This window comes from Furipterus horrens, unplaced genomic scaffold (genome assembly GCF_987537825.1).
Source record: "Furipterus horrens unplaced genomic scaffold, mFurHor1.1.pri manual_scaffold_5, whole genome shotgun sequence".
NCBI classification, from domain to species: domain Eukaryota; kingdom Metazoa; phylum Chordata; class Mammalia; order Chiroptera; family Furipteridae; genus Furipterus; species Furipterus horrens.
In genome coordinates this window covers 168,710,777-168,730,152 of record NW_028327175.1, presented here as the reverse complement: position 1 = coordinate 168,730,152, position 19,376 = coordinate 168,710,777, and the positions used below count along the sequence as shown (strand labels likewise).

General features: G+C 54.8%; 1 protein-coding gene across 6 annotated transcripts in view; it reads right to left on the bottom strand.

Moving 5' to 3' along the window:
* Positions 1–19,376, bottom strand: part of ZMIZ1 (zinc finger MIZ-type containing 1) — a 110,337-nt gene that overhangs the window by 48,857 nt on the left and 42,104 nt on the right. For 2 of the 6 annotated variants that reach the window (XM_090278283.1, XM_090278284.1), the window contains exon 1: positions 15,790–15,846. The exons of 3 other annotated variants lie outside the window; for them this stretch is intronic. The gene's annotated coding sequence lies outside the window, so the exon portion shown is untranslated. Of the gene's footprint in view, positions 1–15,789; positions 15,848–19,376 lie in introns of those variants that run through there. One more of the 6 variants, XM_090278285.1, reaches the window with a different exon arrangement.

Sequence of the window (19,376 nt, the reverse complement as noted above, 5' to 3'; positions counted from 1 at the left end):
CAAATCGGGAGCCACCAGTCACATGTGACTACTGAGCACTTGGAATGTGGCTAGTGTGACCGAGGAGCTGAGTTTTACATTTTATTTAACTGTACTTCATTACATTTAAGTGTAAATGGCCACATGGGGCTTTAGCTTCGCTGTTGGACATGGCAGATACAATGGTTGCTGCCTTTTCGGGGTTGTAGTGAAGGGTCAACTAGGCAGCTTTAAAATGCCCAGTGCAAAGCTCTGCACGTGATAACTGCACACCAAAGGCCAGGCCCCTTTCTTCTTGAAGGGAGGGCTGGATTCTGAGACCAAGGATAACAGGAGCTATTATCAGAAAACCCTGAACTAATAATATGATCACCTTTGCCGTCTCAGAGTCCAGCAGCAGGCTCCTGTTTTAAAGAAAAAGCAGCGAGGTGCCTAGGTAAAGATGGCACACACCAAAAAGTGGCAGAGACAGAACTCAAGTCGTTGTGGCTTTGAACCCATCTTCCCACTGGACAGCTACCTCGGAGGCACACAGCAGGAGCCAGGCTCAAGGTAAGGCACGTGAGGGCAGGTCTGCTGGGTAGATGTGGAGGGTGGGGGGTGGTGGTCTCTCCCTGACCACCATAGTCTGTGGACACTGCTCTGGTCAGCTTCTCCTCTGGACTGGTATCCTCTCAATGACAGTGCTGAGGAGGTGGGTGCCAGGTACAGGGGTACCCCAGACTACTCTGCAAGCCAGGCCCAGCCTAGCGAGCCCCAGCCCGACAAGCCAAGCCCAGGGCAACACTCAGGCCCTTCCCAGCACAAGGCAGAACCAGAGCAAACAACAGAAGTTTGGGTTCTAAATATACCAGCTCTAGATGGGCTGGGCCTCAGGCTTTTGCAGTGACCGGGCAACTGGACAGGGAGCCTCAGGGACACTTGGACCAGTGAGAGCTCAGGGACATCAGGTTTCCTCCTGCTTTACAGGCTGCTAGTGAGCACGGGCTAGAATAGAAGGCTGGCAGACGTGGGTCCAAACTAGCTTCTGGAACCAGAATGAATCTGAGCGCTCTGGTGGGTCAAGTCCCCTTTCAGGGCTGCAGTGGGGATAACAGGTGTGAATGAATATGAGACCAGAACGCCACACCCTACAAGTGCTTGTTCAAATTACTGCTATTGCCTGAAGTCTCGGGGCAGGCCAGGGGTCAGGTGAGCCCCCCAACCCCAGCATGCGCTGCATCCTGCGGGCCTGGGAAGGCTGGTGAGGTGAGGAGCATCACTCCAGTCGGGGTCTGAGACTTCCTTCCTCAGGATCAACTGTGTGACCTGGCATGAGCTGCGTCACCCTTGGGGTCTCCTTTCTTTATCAAAAACAAGCATAAAATCATAAACATGGGCACACCCTTTGGTGAGGATCAGATGAGATATGCGAAAGCACTTATAACCTAGATGTGAACAAATCTGATAGAATCTAAGTGTGCCAGTGGGCAGGCTTCCCAGGAACTTCACAGCAGCCTGGCCCTGGAGAGAAACAGCCTCCCTGCAGGAGACGAGGAGTCCGGGTTTCAGACACTTGAGAGAGGTCCTGCTGGCAGGGGACTTCGCATAAAACCAGCAGCTGGAAAGAAGCAGGCCCAGGTCACTGACAGCTCGCCTTGGGAGCCCCTCTTGGAACTTGCTGCAGCTGTGGCAGGCAAGCTCCCAGGGGTGGACTGACCTGGCCCACTGGGCTAGTCACTGAGGCTGCAGCTGGGTGCAACTGCTGGAGGGAGTAGGCTGCCCTGGACGGAATGTAGGAGGTTCCTGGCAGGAGATCACCACCAGGCTGGGAGATGGGGGAGGGAAGGCATCAGGGTGGGAGCTGGACTAGGAGAAGAGCCTTCAGGGACAAGGTGACCTGGAAGAGCCAGAGATGACATGGGAGTTGGGGAGAGAAGTAAACCAGGGGAGCTGAGGAGGCCTCCCTGGAACACCCCCTACCCTCAGATGCACGCTTCTCCACCATCTCAGTTGAAGGTGTACTTAGTCACTCACACATTAGTATAAATGAATTTATAACAAACTGTGCCAAGACATGCAAGGAGAAGTAACTGAAGGAAAAAGAATGGGGTGGGGGGAGGCAGCTCTCCCTAGCAAGCCACTTCCTAAAAGGCAAGACTCAGAGAGCCCCCCAACAGGGACCCTCTGCTGCCAGGATCATCAGCATTCCCCATCCCTCCCCAAAATGCCAAAATGCCAACACTCTTTTGTTGCCACTTAAACCAATTTGGGGGTAATTCTGAAGGCAATTGTCTTCCGATTTACAATGGGACTTGGTGATTGCATAGAGGCTGACGGTTCAGGCTGTAATTGTATGGTAATCACTTCTGTTTATGATCGATGCGGAAATCACTATTGTTTTCCAGCAGGCTTGTTAAATCAAAAGAGTGCAGGGGTGGGGAGGGAGGGTTTATTTTTGTGAGTTGGAGCCCCGAGAAAATGAAATTAAGTACAGCAATCCAATGTGGGGTGTGTGTGTGTGTGTGTGGCTCTGATGATAAAAGCACTCTCACCAGCTCAGTACTGAATCAGAGACAGGCAGGGACACAGGGACACAGAAACAGGGAGAGAGACACGGAAAGTATGGGTGGAGAGGCACAGAGAAACAAACGGGAGGCAGGCAGGAACATCAGAGCACTGGCGAGACTAGGGACAGAGATGGTCAGATGCACAGATCCAGAGATGCCCAGACAGACCTCACTGCTCATACATGCAGCGCCAAGAGATACTAGATCCCTTTAACACACACCCATACTTGACCAGACCTGCTCTCACCCACTCTTGGAGAGGTGGAGACAACCAAGGTGCCAGGTGGCAGGCCGGGCTCTACCTGCCCCTCAGGACGGGGTGCCCTACCTGCCCCTTTGGGATCTGCTTGCCTTCTCCTTGCCCCTACCCCAAGACTGCCTGAATACAGGGTGGCAGATGGCACCTAGGGGGCTCAGGTGGCAGGAGCAGGGCAGTGTTGTGAGCTGAGCTGCCGCTGTGGGGAACAGGGAGCTGCCCACCTGGCGGGCAGAAACCTGAACCTCCCAGAGGCTGCAGGAAACAGGCTTGGGCTGGGTGAGGGGCAACAGGTCCCAGGGCAGCCATGGTCACTCTGTGGCACCACAGGACTAAGCCAGCCCAGGCTGGAGGCCAAGGCCTGTAGGGAGCAAGCAGACACCAGCTGTTATGTGCAGCTCAGACAAACCTCTGGGTTGCAGGCTGAGTTTGGCTACAAGGCATGTTTTTTTTTTTTTTTTTCCCAACTATACATGCTTCTTCCCAAGCAGAAGTGCATGGAGACCACTGAGCAAGTACTGAAAATTAGAACTGTGGTGAAAATACGAGGTGTTTGGTTTCCGAAATCTGCAGGCTGATGCCCTTCACCTCCACTAGCTCTCCCTGCGTTGCCTGCCCCTTTCTGTCTAAATCGTCCTCCAGATGTCATGGTTCTGTATCTCCTCTCCAGGGCATCTCCTTTCCCCACCTAACTGGACGTTCCTCTCCCGGGCCCTGTGGTACCGAATATCTTGCTGACTGTGATGTAGCACAGTCAGCCCACAGACCTGGCTCAGTGACTTGGGCAGCCTGCTTCAGCTTCCTGAGCCGTTTTCTTCAACAGTTAGCAGGGACTGGGCAGGCTACAACTTATCCCAATGACCTCCCTACAGCTAGAGCAAGAACAGCAACCTTCCCATCAATGTTAGCACTAGCTAGAAGGCCACCCTGACCTGAGATGCAGCTTCTCCCCAGCCCAGAGCACCCTGACTCTGCTGTCATGCTCTGTATGTTGCTTCAAAGGTGGCCAGGCCCTGAGATGGTGGGTAGTGAGCCAGGCCCGCCTTGAATTAAGGAGAGGACTCTCCCCTGCCCCTGTGAGCCCTCCTGAGGGCCTGGCTTTAGGCCCTGAACCTGCCCTGGGTCTCCATCCAACAGGCTACCCCCTCCAAGCTAGCCCCTGAACTGGGTGCTCCAGCTACCTAATGAGAGGCTCAGCAGGGCTTCTCAGGCAGCCGCTGGAAAACCTTAGAAGTGAAACAATCAATCCTAATCGTAGTTCCAGGATTCAGCTTAAGAAAACAGATGATTTTTTCCACCAGTGATAGTTGTTAACATTCATAACAAAGTTGGCTAAAGTGAGAATTTATGCTATGCCGAAGCTGTCTCAACAGAGAGGGACATGCCAGGGTAAGACCGCATGTGTGCATATGCGTTTGTGAGTGGCCATGTGTGCAGCCTGCGTGACCATACAGGGCATGGTGGGTCCCTTTAGGGGTCAAAGTCTTATCCTTGCTCTGCTCAGGGGTCCCTAACTAAGTCCCAAAAGCTGTGGTCTGGGCCCCATACCCACTCAAGACACAGCCAGGGAGGTGGGAGGAGGTCTCCTGTGGGCAGTAAAGACACTGCAGGTGAAGGCCAGAGTTGGAGCTTGAACTTCACCCTGAAGCTCCCACATCCCGCACCCTCAGTTCTCCTATCTGCCCTGTGTTGATAATGACTGTGTCTCCCATCTCAGGAGACTCTGAAGAGCTCTACAAACATCAAATATTTTTACTTCCTGCTCCAACATGTAACCCTGACTTCTGTTGACTGAGCACCCTGAAGTCAGGTCCCTGGGTAAGGAGTTTAGGGTATTTTTCCTCCCTGCACCAGCCCCCTCCCCCGCTAAAGAGAAAGAGTAGCCCAGTGAGTTCGCAGGGCTGGAGCAGAATATGGAGGCTCTGTGGGAAGAGGCCGGGGCCGGGTGGAAATGGAGCCAGGCCACCAAGGCAGCTGTTCCCTGTCCAGGAGACCAAGCTGTGAGGGCTGAGTTGTAGCCTACACCAGGCCCTTTAATCCTGGTGCTAAGGAGGATAGGAATCAACAATCCCATTTTTCATATGGGAAAAGTAGGGGCCCTGAGAGGTGAGGGACTTCCTGAGAGGGGTGGAACACAGATGTCCTCTGACTCTGCCGTGTTCTGACATACCAATGGCCCGAAAGTCTCTGTCTGCAGGATGCTCTGAGAATGCACACAGCATTTTTCTGCCATCCCTGACACAGACAGAGAAGAAGCTGTGGCTGGCCAGGGCCGAGTTCCCAAGGAAGCCATGGAACGCCCTTTCCTGGAGGTCTAGGAGGATCTAGTCATCTTCCCAAGGATGGGGTGGGCCTTCTGGGGTCAGCACAGCAAGCCACTCCTGGCCCTTCCCCTAGGCCCTGGAATGGTGCAGTGAGCAATGCCGCTGGGCCAGATGCTTTTGGCCACTTAGAGGCTGGGGGCATGTGACTAGAAATGTCCAGGCCTCAGGGTAAGCCCCCTCTCAGAGCTCCAGGTCTGCCCTCTGGTGTGAGTGGCTAAGAGCCTGCCTGCACTGGGGAAGGCACAGGACAGGCCAGTCCCCAGTGGCTGCTTTTGTTCTGGTGCCCTTTCTCAGAGTCCTGGGTCCCCAGACCAGTCAGGGAACCATCCCTGATGGTAATAACTAGCATGAAATGCACCCTTTGTGCTAGGCACATAGTCTTGATGGGTCCTCACAGCAATCTCGAGGTCGCTGCTATTACCATCCCTGTTTCTGGATGTGGAGGCTGAGGCACCACAGACCTGCTTGAGTTCACTCAGCCTGGCCCTTTCCTTTACATGGTAGGGAGGAAAGATCTGGGCACCTGCTTGCCCCAGAGGAATCAGGACGTGTTCACTTACACACATATATTATGCAGTTCCCATGTAACAGACACACACTCCAAACACCCCATGTTCACAAATCTGCACCAACCCATGAGAACACCTCCATATACACTCATCCAACAATCATTCAACTTAGAAATGTCCTGCACATGTCCACATGCATGTTCAGTTACATGGGTACACGATATACATATGCAGATGCAAACTGCATGTAACATTTTCAAAAGTTCCATCTTATATTAGTATTCTCCAGCAAACATCCCTTATAATAGGCTTGCCCCACTTCACTCCCAGGAACATGTGCAGCCCTGCACACCCAATACCTTCATTCTAGCTGATATCTTCACTTGGGGCTTTAAGCTCCAAGAGGGCAGGAACTGTGTCTTTTCTCAGAGTCCCCACAAGGCCCCACAAGGCCCCAACAGGCCCCACCCAGAGCCAACTCATTTGTGGAACATTCAAACTTGAATGAGCTGTAGCCATGAACTTGAAGAAATACAATGTTCCTGCACAACCGAGGGCTGTGCCAAGTCTATAATGACTGCACAGTGAACCATGAGGGGCAGAGGCAGATATCAGTGAGCACACAGCACGGAGGGTGCACTGTGGTGCCCTCAGTGGGACACCTGCACACACTCAGCAGGTCCTGTGGTGATAACATCCTGCAAGGTCAGGCTTCCCATTTTATGGAAGAGGCAACTCAAGTGTCAAACTCTAGGTTTACTGGGTGGGGTGCCAGCAAGTCTGCAGGTAACAGGTGTCTGAAAATGCACACCGAATTCTGCCATCCCTGAGACAGAGAGGAAGCTGTGGCTAGCCAAGGCTGAGTGTCTAAGACCAGGAGGGCATCCAGAGGAGCCGGCCTGGGCCAGGCCGGCTGTCCAGAGGTGACGACAGGGAGCATTCCACACTCCTGTGAGAGAGGACGGGGCAATTGAAAAGCCACACACAGCCTGGAGAGAAATCTCCACTGCAGAGGACAAAGATCTCATCCAGGTCATCGGATGTACTTCTCAAAGGTACAAAGCTGAGAGGATTATCTGCCTGACGGGTCCAATCCTGGGGAGGCATAATTCCATGGTGGGATGGGGGTGCTCGGTCAGTAGGGGCCTTCCCAGCAGAAGTCTGCCCCCGGGGGCTGCCAGCTGCAGACAGGGACACAGAAAATGGAAGACCCATCCCTGTTTCAAGGGTCAGAGTGGCCTGGACAGAAGCCAGAGCCTGTGCTCTCAAAGGAAAGCACATGCTGGACACTCAACCCTTTTCCGGACCTGATGCTGACCTCTGGGCAGCCTCCTCCCTGGGTTGCCACCCAGAAGTTACTAGAGACCCAGTGGTTAAGGCGGCCCTGAGTCCAGCAAGGGGTGTATGCGTGTGGCAGGAGTTTGCTGCTCTGGGTGCTGTTGCCCTGAGCTCGCAGCACAGTGGAGTTTGTGCTCCATCCAGGGCTACTCTGGGCCTGCCCAGGAGCTTTCCAGGCCTTTTGTGAGCCAATGAGAAGCAGACACACCTCAGAGTTACACAAGTTGTCCTCACGCCCTGCAGAGAAGCCAGAAGTTTCTCTTAGCAAATACTGAGGGAGCCCTGAGCCTCGGCCAAGCTCAGGGGTGTGGGGGAGAGAGAGACGAGCATTCCTTGTGTTGTACCGGAGTAAAGGCATCCCACACAGGCTTGTGGGCGGGTGGAGCTGGAGGGCGTTCTGACAAGTTCCAGCTTCGATGGAGGATTATATGGCAGGAAAGCAGGAGGGCAAGTCCCAGAGGAACGGGCCTTGCCCAAATGCAAGGAGACCCATGACAGAGCAGCAAGCTCAGCTAGTGTTTCCTTAGCACTGACTAAACCCTAGCAGTGTATTTAAAACCCTAGCTGGAATATATTCTTTAATGCTCCCACAAACCTGTGAGATAGGTACTATTCCATTTTACAGATGAGGAAACTTAGGCTTGGAGAGGGTTAGAGGTCCCCAGTGAATGATAAGAGAGGAGGGGGAGAGATAATGGTAAGCAAGGCTCAGGAGGAGAAGCCTCTAAGGGTCCAGCTACTAATAGGGGGAACCACAGGAAGGCCATGTCCTCCCTACCTGGAACCCCCTCATACCCACTCGAGGGGAAGCCTCTCTGAATGCCCAGCCCCCCACCCAGCTTCCCCTGTACTGTTTTTGCAAGCTGTCTGTTCCCCCAGGCCTGGGCTAAGCACTCTCCACCTCCCGGAGTCCAGCACCAAGCGCAGCACCAAGTCCAGCACCAAGTACACAGTGGGTGTCAAGGCCAAGAGTGAGAGAGGAAGCAGCGCACTGGCTTCTGGGACCTCCCTGCAATTTCTAGAATTTCCTGTCAATGGATTCCTTTCCTGGAGCCCTCTGGACAACTGGAAAGCAAGCTTGGCCCCAAGGGGCCTTACCCCAAGAGCACCTCAACATGGCACAGCTCATGGATCCTCTATCCAGAAAATGCACCCCGCACAATTTGGGGGCTCAGAGACCCCAACAAACTATAAATTTCGGAGGAAAGAAGTTCTTGTGCGAGTCACCAGAGGGCTTCGGAAGTCCAAAGTGCAGACTTCCTCAGGAGGGAAATGAAAGTGGGTGTGTGTGCTGGCCCATGCATACTTCCTTCAGTGCTAGGACTCACACTGGGACCTCCAAGACAGCTGCCACTGGGGACAGACCTGCAGCTTCTTATCAGGACAGAACAAGAGACACTTGCTCCCCTCTCTCCCCTATAGGCCTTCTCAGGCTCTCTGGTTACAGCAGTGATGGTCACACTGAAAGAAAAACAAGCCTCTGAGTGACCTGCCTTCCACACTACACAGCAAGGTCTGTCTGGTCACAACACACAGTGTGAGGAGCATCTTACAGACAAGGAAATGGAGGCTTGAAATGGAGCTGGAACAAGGAAAAACCAGTCTCTAGGGCTTGGGAACTCAAGAGAAACCAAAAGCCCAGCTGGTTTGGGAGCTAAATGTTTGCTGTGCAGAATCCAGTCAACCCGATTAGTAATGGGAGCTGCCATGTGCTGCGCAATTACTATGTGCCAGACACTGAACTAAGCACTCTCAGTCCCATCCCATTTACACCCTATTGCAACTGTGCCAGGCAGAGGCAGGTATAGGCAGCTCTATTTTATCAACTAGGAGAAAGAAGCTTAGAGAAGTGAAGTGACTTACCAGTCACCCAGTAAACGACAGATGTGGGTTTCATAATTACTCCCAACACTGTCTTGGGAAAGACACTGGGTGGCCCCATTTTAAGAACCCCAGGGGATGGGGGCAGGGAGGTCCTTTAGGGCCCCGTGCTTCAGAAAGGACAGGAGGAAGGTCCAGGCCCTGTGCAGTGCATGAAGGTAGGGGTAGGAGCAGCTACTGGAGCTGCAAACAGGGAGGCAGGCAGAGCGCTCCATCTTTCAGGCCCAGGGACCCACCTCTATATACGAGCATACTGACAGAGCTCCAAGGACCCTTATTCAGACCCTCAGGCACAGCACTGTCTAACAGAACTTTCTGTGATGACAGGTGTTCAGCCACTGCACTGTCTCATGGGGCTACTGAAAACCTGAAGTGTGGCTAGTGTGATATCGAGGAACTGGAATTTTAATTTCATTTAATTTTTACTAATATACATTTCAACAGCCACATGAGGCTAGTGGTTATACAGGACAGCACAGTGAAGCCAGTGCTTCTTCCTGTAGGTGGAGTCCTGACGAGGGCTTCCGCATGTCACATGGCCAACTTGGAAAGCCAGAGCTGGCCAAGAACTTGGGCCTCTTCATTTCTTCCTGGGTGACTGCCTTTGCTGTGACCCACCTATGTCCTGGGGTGGTCATTTAAGAGACATTTATGGAGCACCCAGCGCTAAGACAAGTCATGGACATCCCATCCCACTCCTCACAATCTAATGGGGCCAACACCTGGGTGGGCAAGTAACCACATAAAATAAGACTGATGCAAGATTGTAGATCCTACAAAGGAGTGAAAAGGAATGCCGGGAGCCAGGGCCCTGCGTCTGTGTGTGTGCCGGGGCTGGGGGGCCAGGGAAGGCCCCTGGGTGGTGACACTGGAGCAGGGCCTGGAAGCAGGTGGGCAGAGAGGAACAAAAGGAAGGGTTCCTTTTTCCCTCATCTCTGAAGCACTACCCCCCCCCCCAAAGACTTCACAGTCCTCCTTCCTACATAGAGGGGCTGAAACAGACCCTGTTAAATATGTGCACACTGTGAATCCACCAACAACATTACACCCTTAGGAGCTGGAGGGGGTGCTTATAAATCTCCAGCCATCCCATGCTCTGACCAAGGAAGCACTGAGAGAGCGTGAGGCCAGACTCTACAAGCCCAGAGGCTGTCCCGGGCTACCTGTCCCCTCCAATCCCAGCCCCGACTGACCACACTGATTTAAAACCTCCTGGGCCCAGCTGTAACCCCAAAGAGACTGGGGATAGACTCCACAAATATGGCCCTTTTTCCTAGGAGAGAGCAGAGGGCGCCAAGGGGAGGTCTGGACAAGTTCCACCAAGTTCCCGGAGCTCCTCAGAAGAGCTGGCTGCTCTTGCCTCCCACCATGGGCAACCGCAAAACAGGAACCCTGCAACAAGACAGGCTTTCCATTGCGTCAGCAGAGGCAGGGGCATTCCCGCAGCAGGACTCCAACCTCGCACAGCTCCTGCACTTCCCTGCGTGGATTCCTGCCTACAGTTGAGCAGCATTCCACTCCTGGAAGCCCTGGGAGGCCAGTGGCCTCTGTGGCTCCCACTGCCCCTGGGATAAAATCTGCTCCCCAGCCAGCTTTCAGCAATGGCTCCACTTCCCACATTCCCCTCTGCACCGTCATCTGGAGGGACATCCTCCCTTCTCCCGAAGTGCCACACCTCTCCCGATTTCAGAGCCTTTGTATCTACAGGTCCTGGCACCCCAATCCTACCCATTTCCAAAATCAAGGTCCTCCTGGGAAAAGCTGCAGGCAACTCTAGCCCGAAAGGCACCATTCCCCCCTTTTCTTTCTATAGGTCTTAGAGTGTAGAGCGTGGGTCTCTGCTCATTCAAGGAGACTTGCCCTGCTGCACATTAGTACTTCCCACCAGATCCTCAGATGCTGGTGGTAGCACACCAAGGCAGGGCCAAGTCTTTTGTGCCCCCTCTACCACACACTTTCTCTGGCATGAGATGAGTAGCTGAACTCCTGGAGTGCAGTCTCCCTTTTATATATGAGAACACAGCAACGCTCTTAGTACAGAGATTAGAACAGAGGCCCCCAAAGGGGAAGTGACTTGCCAAAGGTCACACACTCATTTGGTACCAGATCACAGATGTGATCACTTGAAGGCTAGGCCCTGAGAGCCATGTTTCCATGAAGAGTGTCAGAATTATCCAGGCAAGTTTTATAAAACCAAAGCAAAAGCACAGGGCTGGGCTTCACCCCAGAACTACCTAATCCTTGAGGTGTTTGGGGAGCCTTGGCCTCCTGAAATGTGTGTGTCCTGGCTAAAACCCCCAATTCATCACATATGCATGAAGTACCCAGTATTGCCCCAGGCTGGGCACTCATAAGGCCTGGCCTTCCCCAATGGGTGTGTGGGGGCCGTGGGAGAGCCCAGCAGGGCTGTCAGGGCTTGGAGAGGCCCCTGCAGTTGGCTCCGGGAAGGAGTCGGTGCCCTGCTGGGGCTACTGAGAGGGAGGTAAGGGCCCAATTCCTGAGCCTGCTCAGGCAAGAGGGTGGCAGACTGCCTGGCACGCCCAGCCTAATGCTCTGGGCGGCAGGGGTCAGTCCGTTTTGAAGGGCACACAGGACAAATCAGACTCAGGGGAACAAGAGGGCTGTGGGCATCCCCAGGGGGACCCGCCCTGACTCCAGGGAAAGGCACAGTGAGCAGGGGCCTTGAACACCACCCTTATCACACTGGAGCCTGGGAACCTGGGAATGTCATCAAAGTCCTCTAGTCCCTCAAGCTCCATTGGACAGGCATTGAGACCCACATTCCGGTGTGCTGGGATTCTTGGTAGAGAGCCACCCCCTAGTCAGCTCTCCCCCTTCAGTCAGCTCAGGGCCGTGGGGAGCTAGCAGCAATGGCGAGGCCTGACACTGGGCGGAGGTGGGCACCTCAGGACACAAAGGCCAGGCCAGAGACAGAGCGGGCTCACCTTGTGCTGGAGCAGGAAAGTGAAGCAAGGCACAGTTAAATCTTATATGAACCTCAAGTTCAAAACGGCAGATTAAAGAACGGAACTTGCAGTGCACCATGAGAGGACATTGGCTTCATTCAGGCCTGTGCTGCTGTGTGACCTTAGGGCCGGAAGTCCCTTCACCCTTCTAGGCAGTGGGCTGACTGTCCTTCCCTGCCTGTGGTTAGTGACCCAGGAGATAGCTCCCTGAGAAGCCGGAAGTGTTTCGAGGGTAGGGGCCTTGTTTTTCCCTCAGCAGGCTCCCTTGTGAGGCTGCTGCTTCCCTGCCAGGCCCTGGAGAGTTTCCTCCTGCCACTGAGGTTTCTGGGGGAAGTGTGGCACAGCAAAGGCCTATGACACGAGGGGCAGCAGGTCCTGGCAGGGTGGGAGCAAATGTCCCCAAATTCTTCTCCTGCTTGGGCTGGGGCTTGCACACCCCTCTCTGGGGTGGTGTTTATGAACCTGGCCATAGGCCCACTGATTCGGTGCTTCCCTGTGGGGAAGAGCCAGTCAATCTCTCCCTCAGGGCCAAAGCTGCGTTGATCAAGGTAAACACCTCCCTCGCCCAGAGAATGCCCAGAGAACCTCCCTCCCTCTCCTTCCAGCTCTGTCAGCATAGAACTCTCTGTTCCCAGGGACCTGGGGCTGAGCTGGCTCTCCCGCCCAATCGATGGATGACTTCACAAAGACTGACGCCTACCAGGCACCAAGACAGTCCTGAGGGAGGTCTGAGGCTGCTCTCGGGACGGCTGCCCACCCTTGCCCCCTGGCTGACCTTGGCTGGGCGGCAGAACCCTGGCAGAGGAGTTGGAAACCTGGGCCTGATGCCACTTCCTGGGTGACCTTGGGCAAAACTGAACCTCAGCTTGCTCCTGGGCTAAATGGGAGCGCCTGGCTTATCTATACTCCCCTCACTGGGAAGCTGTCAAAAAATAATGTGCTAAGAAAATGGAAGATTCCTTAATCCAATGGACTCATCCTGCACGGTCACACCTGTGGGCTCTTGGACTAGTGTCCTCAGCTCACTTCTGTCCTAAATCTCCATTTGTCTATGCCAAAGCTGTCCAGTGGAACTTTCTGCCAGAGTAGAAACATTTTATAATCTGAGCTGCCCAGTCTGGTAGCCACTAGCCACATGTAGCTGTTGAACATTTGAAAGGTGGCTAGTGGCTACCACACTGGACTGCATAGTTCTAGACAGAGTTCTGTCATCCTTACTCTCTGAGGTGTGACCCAGAAAGAGTCTCCAGGAAGCTCCCAGGCAGAACTTTGGTTGAACATCTGTGGGAGCAACTCAGTCTGACTGGCTGACACCAAAGTAGGGGCTCACCTTAGAGTTCCCAGGGACGGAACACGGCCTGAGCTCTTACTTCTCAGCCAACACTGACTTAAATCCAGAAGCTCTGTTTTAATCTCCCCATCACCTCCCCACTCCAATAGGGAAAACAGCACTAGACCTGCTTTCTGCTCAGCCAGTCACTCAGTAGTCACTTAGTATCTACCACCTACCAGGCACTGTGGCTGGCACTGGGGTAGACAGTGATGAGTAACATATGGCATCCACCTTCATGGAGCTCACAGTCAAGGTCTTGCTCCAGTCGCAGTGATAACTGGCTTCCTCCTTCCCCCACTGGGTGATTAGTTTTCCCATCTGAAACTGGGGCTCCCAAGTCCTGAGGGCACAGGCTGTGGTGAGAACCAAGAGGTAAGAGACGGGTGAAGCGGCTCTGGTGGCTGGGGAGGCTGTGTAGGGGATGGCATTACAAAGCAAGTCTCAAACTCTGTGCAGGCTGCTGCTTCCGGTAGAGACCCAGATTCTCACCAAAGCGTAGCTGTTCGGTGGTTTCTCACTAAGGAAGTTCAGGTTAAAAATAGCTCAAGAGGGGACTTGAATCCAGCTAGTTGGGGAGTAGTCACTGCCTGGCTAATACATACAAAAAGGGAAGAGGAATATTAGCAGCCACGTGGACCCCAAGACTCACTGCACCCCTGCCCTCCCTCACTCTGTGGGACTGGGTCTTTTTCTCTGTATTGGATGAAGAGTAGCTTCATGTGCAGAACCCCAGAACTGGAGGGACCTAAGCCCCTATACATCATCTAGGGTCACCCTGATTTCAGGGTGGTACCACCTTGCCCACTCCAACTCACTCCATGGCCAGATTTCTGGCCCACTCTGCAGCCAACTCTCAAGAATGGACCATTAAGACACACTCTGGCACCAAGTGCTTGCTACCTGCCCCACAAAACCCTCTTGCTAGAGGAGCCACCAGCCATGCCCACTGCCCATCTGGCAGTTCAGCCTGATAGTCAAGTGCCAAAGAACCAGCCTCCCACCCTGAGAATGAAGGTCTCCTGAAGCTCATCTATGGAGGTGCCACCTCACTCTGTTGATGCAAAGGGTAAGGGCAGGGACAGATCAGATCCCTGACCTCTCCTAATTGTCCCCAACCTGGTTCCCAGTTAGATCCACGAATTGGGATCTAACTAGTGCCAGGGCAACAAGGTTTATAAGATCCCATCACTAAAACCATGTGTTAAAATAAAGCCTTTTAGCTCCAGGGCAGTGCTCTGAGAAACCCACTCTCCAAGGTCTTAAAGATGTTTACAGCTTGGTGTCAAGCACTCCAGAAAGGCCCCTTCCTGCTCACTAGTGCAGACCGATCTTTCTCCTCCTCCTCCAGCTGGCCTCCTAGCAAACACTTGTCAGAAGTCTGGTTTGCACCTACCACCTCTCCAAAGAGCGCCCTGCTGCAATGGTGGCATCACGAGCCCCCCTGCGCGGGGTGCCTCTGGATGCTTTTAGCACTAGGGCTGCATCCTGACAAAGGAGCAGCTTTAAGTTAAGGATACTCAGCCGCTGCCTCCGTGGAAGGCTTTCTGGCCATTCTTATTTTTGCAATAGGAGCCTATTGAGGACTGAGCCTTGTAAAAATGTCTGCGGGAGAGCCAACACTTGACCTTCGGGGAGAGGGTATGCGGAGCACCCTGGCCACGGGCCCCGAGGAGAAACGAGAGCCCCTTCTGTTGGGTGCACAAAACGGTCCGGTGCACGCCTGTGCCACTCTTGCGGCCAAGCCCCGGGCTGACACCATGCAGCACACGGCGCTACCCACAATGCACCGGCCCTCCTCTGTCACACACAGACACGCACACTCACCCCGGCTCCCGGAGGGAGCCTGGCCCCGGCCCACAGGAGACCCGGAGTCGACCCCTTCAGCTAGGCACTTACCTGGAAGTTGCACTGGCCGCAGTCCCGCCCCAGCGCCCGCAGGGGGGCTGGGGCCCTGCCAGGGGCGGCCGCAGCTAGCGACTCGGGGCAGGGTTCAGCCAGCGCCGAACAAAGGCTGCACGCAGGCGGCAGGCGCCGCCTGCATCCCCGCTCCGCGCCGGGGCGGCGGCGGCAGCGGCGCGGGGGGCCCCCCGGCAGCCGCGGAGCCCGCTCGCTCGGCGCTGCCCGCTCCGAGGGCGCTTCGGCTCCCGCGCTCCCGCTCACTGCTGCCCGCCACCGCCACCACCGTCCGGCTACCGCACCGCACACATCAATTATTCATCGCCCGTCTCCAGCTTCCCGGGCAAAGCCAATCACAGGCGGAGGCTCCGCTAATGGGGCCGCCGCCGCCGAGCAGGCAGCCAGCCGCGCGCCCGGGCACAAGCGACAGCCCTCCGGGGACGGGGATGGGCCGGGGGCGCGCAGGGGGCGAGGGCGCATGGGATGCACCAGGGAAACTTCCCACGGCCTGCGCCCTGCGGCCCGGACACCGCCGACGCGACCACCCACCCTGCGTGCGCCCGCGTGGGGCTTAGGGGCTCGAGGGAGGCCCGGCGCGCCGCGGCGCGGGGAGGGGAGGGAGGAGGAGCGCGGAAGGAAGATGAAAGGCTAGCAGACCTGCCTTGGCGTCTCCAGGGAGCCCCGGCTCGCGCGCGCCCTACCCACCCCACGAGCCTCGCCGCCCGCACCCCCGCCCCCAGCCCGCGGCCCGCACTCACTCGCGCTCAGACCGCCAGCCCAGCTACTTTGCTGCGAGGGAGCAAGAGCGAGTATGAATCCGAGGCAGCTCACATTTCAAACTTGCACGCAGGGGTGGTGCTGGTGCACGCCGCCGCCAGCGAACGCACTGCCCGACCAGCGGCGCTCCAGCCTCCGGGTGGGGGCGGTGACCAGGCCCCCTTCCCTCCCCCACCTAGGCAATTAATTGGAAGTAGCACTGGTGTAAGTGGGGCTCCCGGAGCGCTGTCCTCCGAGGGGACCGCCGGGTAGGCGCTGGTGGGGGTGACTTCAGGTGTCTCCCTCGTCCCCAGCCAATCTTTTTAAGTGGTCATGCTAATGAGGGTTCCCCGCGGGTAGAGGCGGAGGAGGGAGTTGGCCTGGAGGCTGTAGTGGCCTTGGGGTAAGGTAGGGAGGGGAGGGGGCGGGGCACGACTGGGGGTGTCCAGATTGAGACCTCGGTTTAAAGGATTTTAGGAATGGGTTAGGGGCGGAGAAGGCAGGCAGCATGGCATCTTCTCAGGCATAGGGGCACCTACCACCCCTGGGATTCCCCCCGAGCCTGGAGCCTGGGGCAGGGTGAGCAGGCGCATGTACTCTTGAGCTCCTCGACTTCGGGGAGTTCCTGTGCCCTGGAGCCAGTGGCGATAGGGAAGCCGGGTACAGCAACTGCGCGCGGCCCCGCCCCGCCCCAGGAGTTGCTGCCTTCCTGACATTGCATTCTGTGGTGACCGCGGCCTCTTCCTTCCAGCATTGGTGCTGAGCTGAGCTTACCCCATGTATACCGTTCCGCACCTCGGACACCCATGGGAGCCTACCCGCTGCCCTATCCGAAACGGTTCTTCGTCCGTCACTCTTTACTGGGCACTTCCTAATCACTACTATCCTCTTGGAAAAAACTGTCTTTTATAGCCCCCTCCCCCAACCCCGCCCACCTGACAGTGAAAGTTTCTTGAATGGTGACCTAACTACCCCAAACGATTACGAAGGTAAAAGGGGGGGCGCCCTTCATCCTAAAGGTAGCCAGAACCATCCTTAAATCTTCATGTTGGAGTGCCCAGCACAATTCCACCACGGGGAATTGATTGGGTCCACTAGCCGTTGACATTGCTTCTGACTTCATTCCAGGATTACCCCACCCCTGCCCTTTTCAGTCTGAGCCTCTAGCTGGCCCCTAAACTGTCCTGTCTTTCTTCCTGCCCTCTCTGGAAGTGGCCGAGACAAATCACTTATCTAGAAATTGTTCTTGCTCCTTATTTGACATAAATGGTTAGCAGGCTCTAATCCCACCCACTGACACTTGAAATATCACTTCTGGGGTTGGCATTTGGCAATGCAGTTGTCATGGGGCTTCCCCTCAGAGGAGCTGGTTAAATGGATTAATTCAGACTTTATAACTTGCTGCCTTTTGGACAAGAACTAGCTTCCTGCAAGAGAGATTAATTGGCATCCCCTTCCTGTGGGGCCAAGCTCAGGGCCTCTAGGGGAAGGACTTCTCTGCTCTGGCTTTGCTCATCTCACCTTATCCAAGGACTTCCACATCTTGGGTTAGAATGGCTTCCTTGAGGACAATCATTTGTTCACTGAGACATTCATTGGGGCCTTGCCCTCCCAAGCAGCCCCACAGGGACTTGGGATCCCATGAGGGAAAAGCCCTGTGGCCCAGGGAGGACTTTCCCATCTTTCTCTCTTTGGTTGGCCCAGTCCCCATTGCAGAGCCCCAAGACAACACATTCCAAAGCCCAGTGCTCTGCCGAGACACCCAGAAACACATGGGAATAACAGTTTGGCCCAGCTTTCAGAAGAAAACACTGAGATGGACGTCTCTCAGTCCCAGTTTCTAACATTAATTCACTTTCAACTAGTGTCAGGGCTCCAACATCGATTACAGAATCCAAAGAGCCAAGACCTCAAGTAATTAGATCACTTTTCTCCTGGATCCTCCCCTCCCAGAAGTTCTGGGAAGTGATAGTTCACAATGGTAACCTGATTCTTAGTGTCTTCTCAGCCACCAAAGACCCAAATGTTTGGAACTCCCAGGTTCATTCTTGAAATACCATGTAAATGTTGGTACTTTGTGGGCAGCCCCAGACACTGAGTTCAGAAAAACCACTCCAACAGGCTGAGGCAGAATTTACACTGGAACTAAGTAGAGGTTTACACCTGAGGAACACCAACCTGGTGGCGCTGCCTGGGAAACTAAGAAGACCAGTCCCCTCCCCCACCTTCCAGTGACCACTCAGAGAGAAGCTCTAGGGTGTGGTAGGAGAATAGCATTGATATGTTAATATTTAAACTTCGAGGGACTAGGATTTACAGTTTTTTACTTTCCCCAGGAACACCCCCCCCCCAAAAAAAAAACACTCCACTAGGAGGTTTACATAATTAGGAAAACAAATTGTTTTCAAGCATCCATTAGCTAGCCAAAGGTAGGGTTTTCACATGCTAATTTCAAGCCCGGCTCGGGCCCTCTTCAAGGCTCTCTCCTGCAAGTCCTCATTAATACTTCACTCCCGAGCCTAAGGAAATCCGGGTGCACCAACCAGTTCCTGCTTCAGAATGGCTTCTCCCTACAGACCTCACGTTCCAACTCCACTTCTCTAACTTCCAAAAATATGCTCAAAGGCCTGAGGCCCAAAGTGGCCCGTTCCACCCTCTGGGAGCCTGTCTTGATAAGGATCTACAGGAAAGGGGCGGCAGACAAAGGAGGGCTCCACCTCTGCACGCAGTCACTCTGGGAGCTCTCCCAGTGACCTCGGTAGGGGGGTGCCCAGCCTGGGGGGAATGACTTGGGAGGCAGAAGAAAGGAAAGAAAAAGGGAGCGCTGCGGCCTCAGTCCTGACTCCCTGATGAATGCCTGCGAGCACTTGGGAAGCCTGACTCTGGGATCAATAGCGGGTGGTTTTTCTTGCGGGTGTCTGAACTCCTGCCACAGGCCCTGGTGAGGAGGGGCTGCCAATAAATCACAACACTGCAGTCAGGAAGGCAGGAGAGTTTGGGAGGAAGGATGCTTCCCCCAGCTGGGGAAGCCTGTCGTGTGGAATCCACCTCTGAAGGACCAACCAGGCCATGGGGAGAGGGGACTGCTATGGTTGGGTCTCGGGTGGAAGAAGTCTCCTTCAGGACCCCCAGCTCACTTACAGAAGGATGGAGCTCCCAGACCCTGAACAAGCAACCCAGGTCAGTAAGGAGAAAAAGAGCAAAGCCACCTAGTATATAGCTCAACCTGAAGTTGAAAGTAGCTCTGGGTTGGGTCGCCCCCAGAGCTTTCTGTGGTGGGAGGCCTAGGGACATACTAAAGCCAACCTCCCTCCCCTGAGACTGAGGAGAGGCAGAACAATGAACTCAAGAGGTGGCTCTTCTGGCACCCTGTCTTCTTGATTCAGGCCTTGCTGATTTAGTAGGTCTCAAGAAAGGTCCCAAGGACTCAGAGATGTCACCCATGAGGACTCAAGCACTCAGAGGGAGAGTGTGGTAGACAGAAGGCCCCGGGCTGGTCTGCAGATGAGTGTGACAGGCATGAGCTCAGGCCCTGGGCCATTTACCTTCATCCAACTGGTCCTTTTCAGGATGCCTGGAAGGGAGTGCA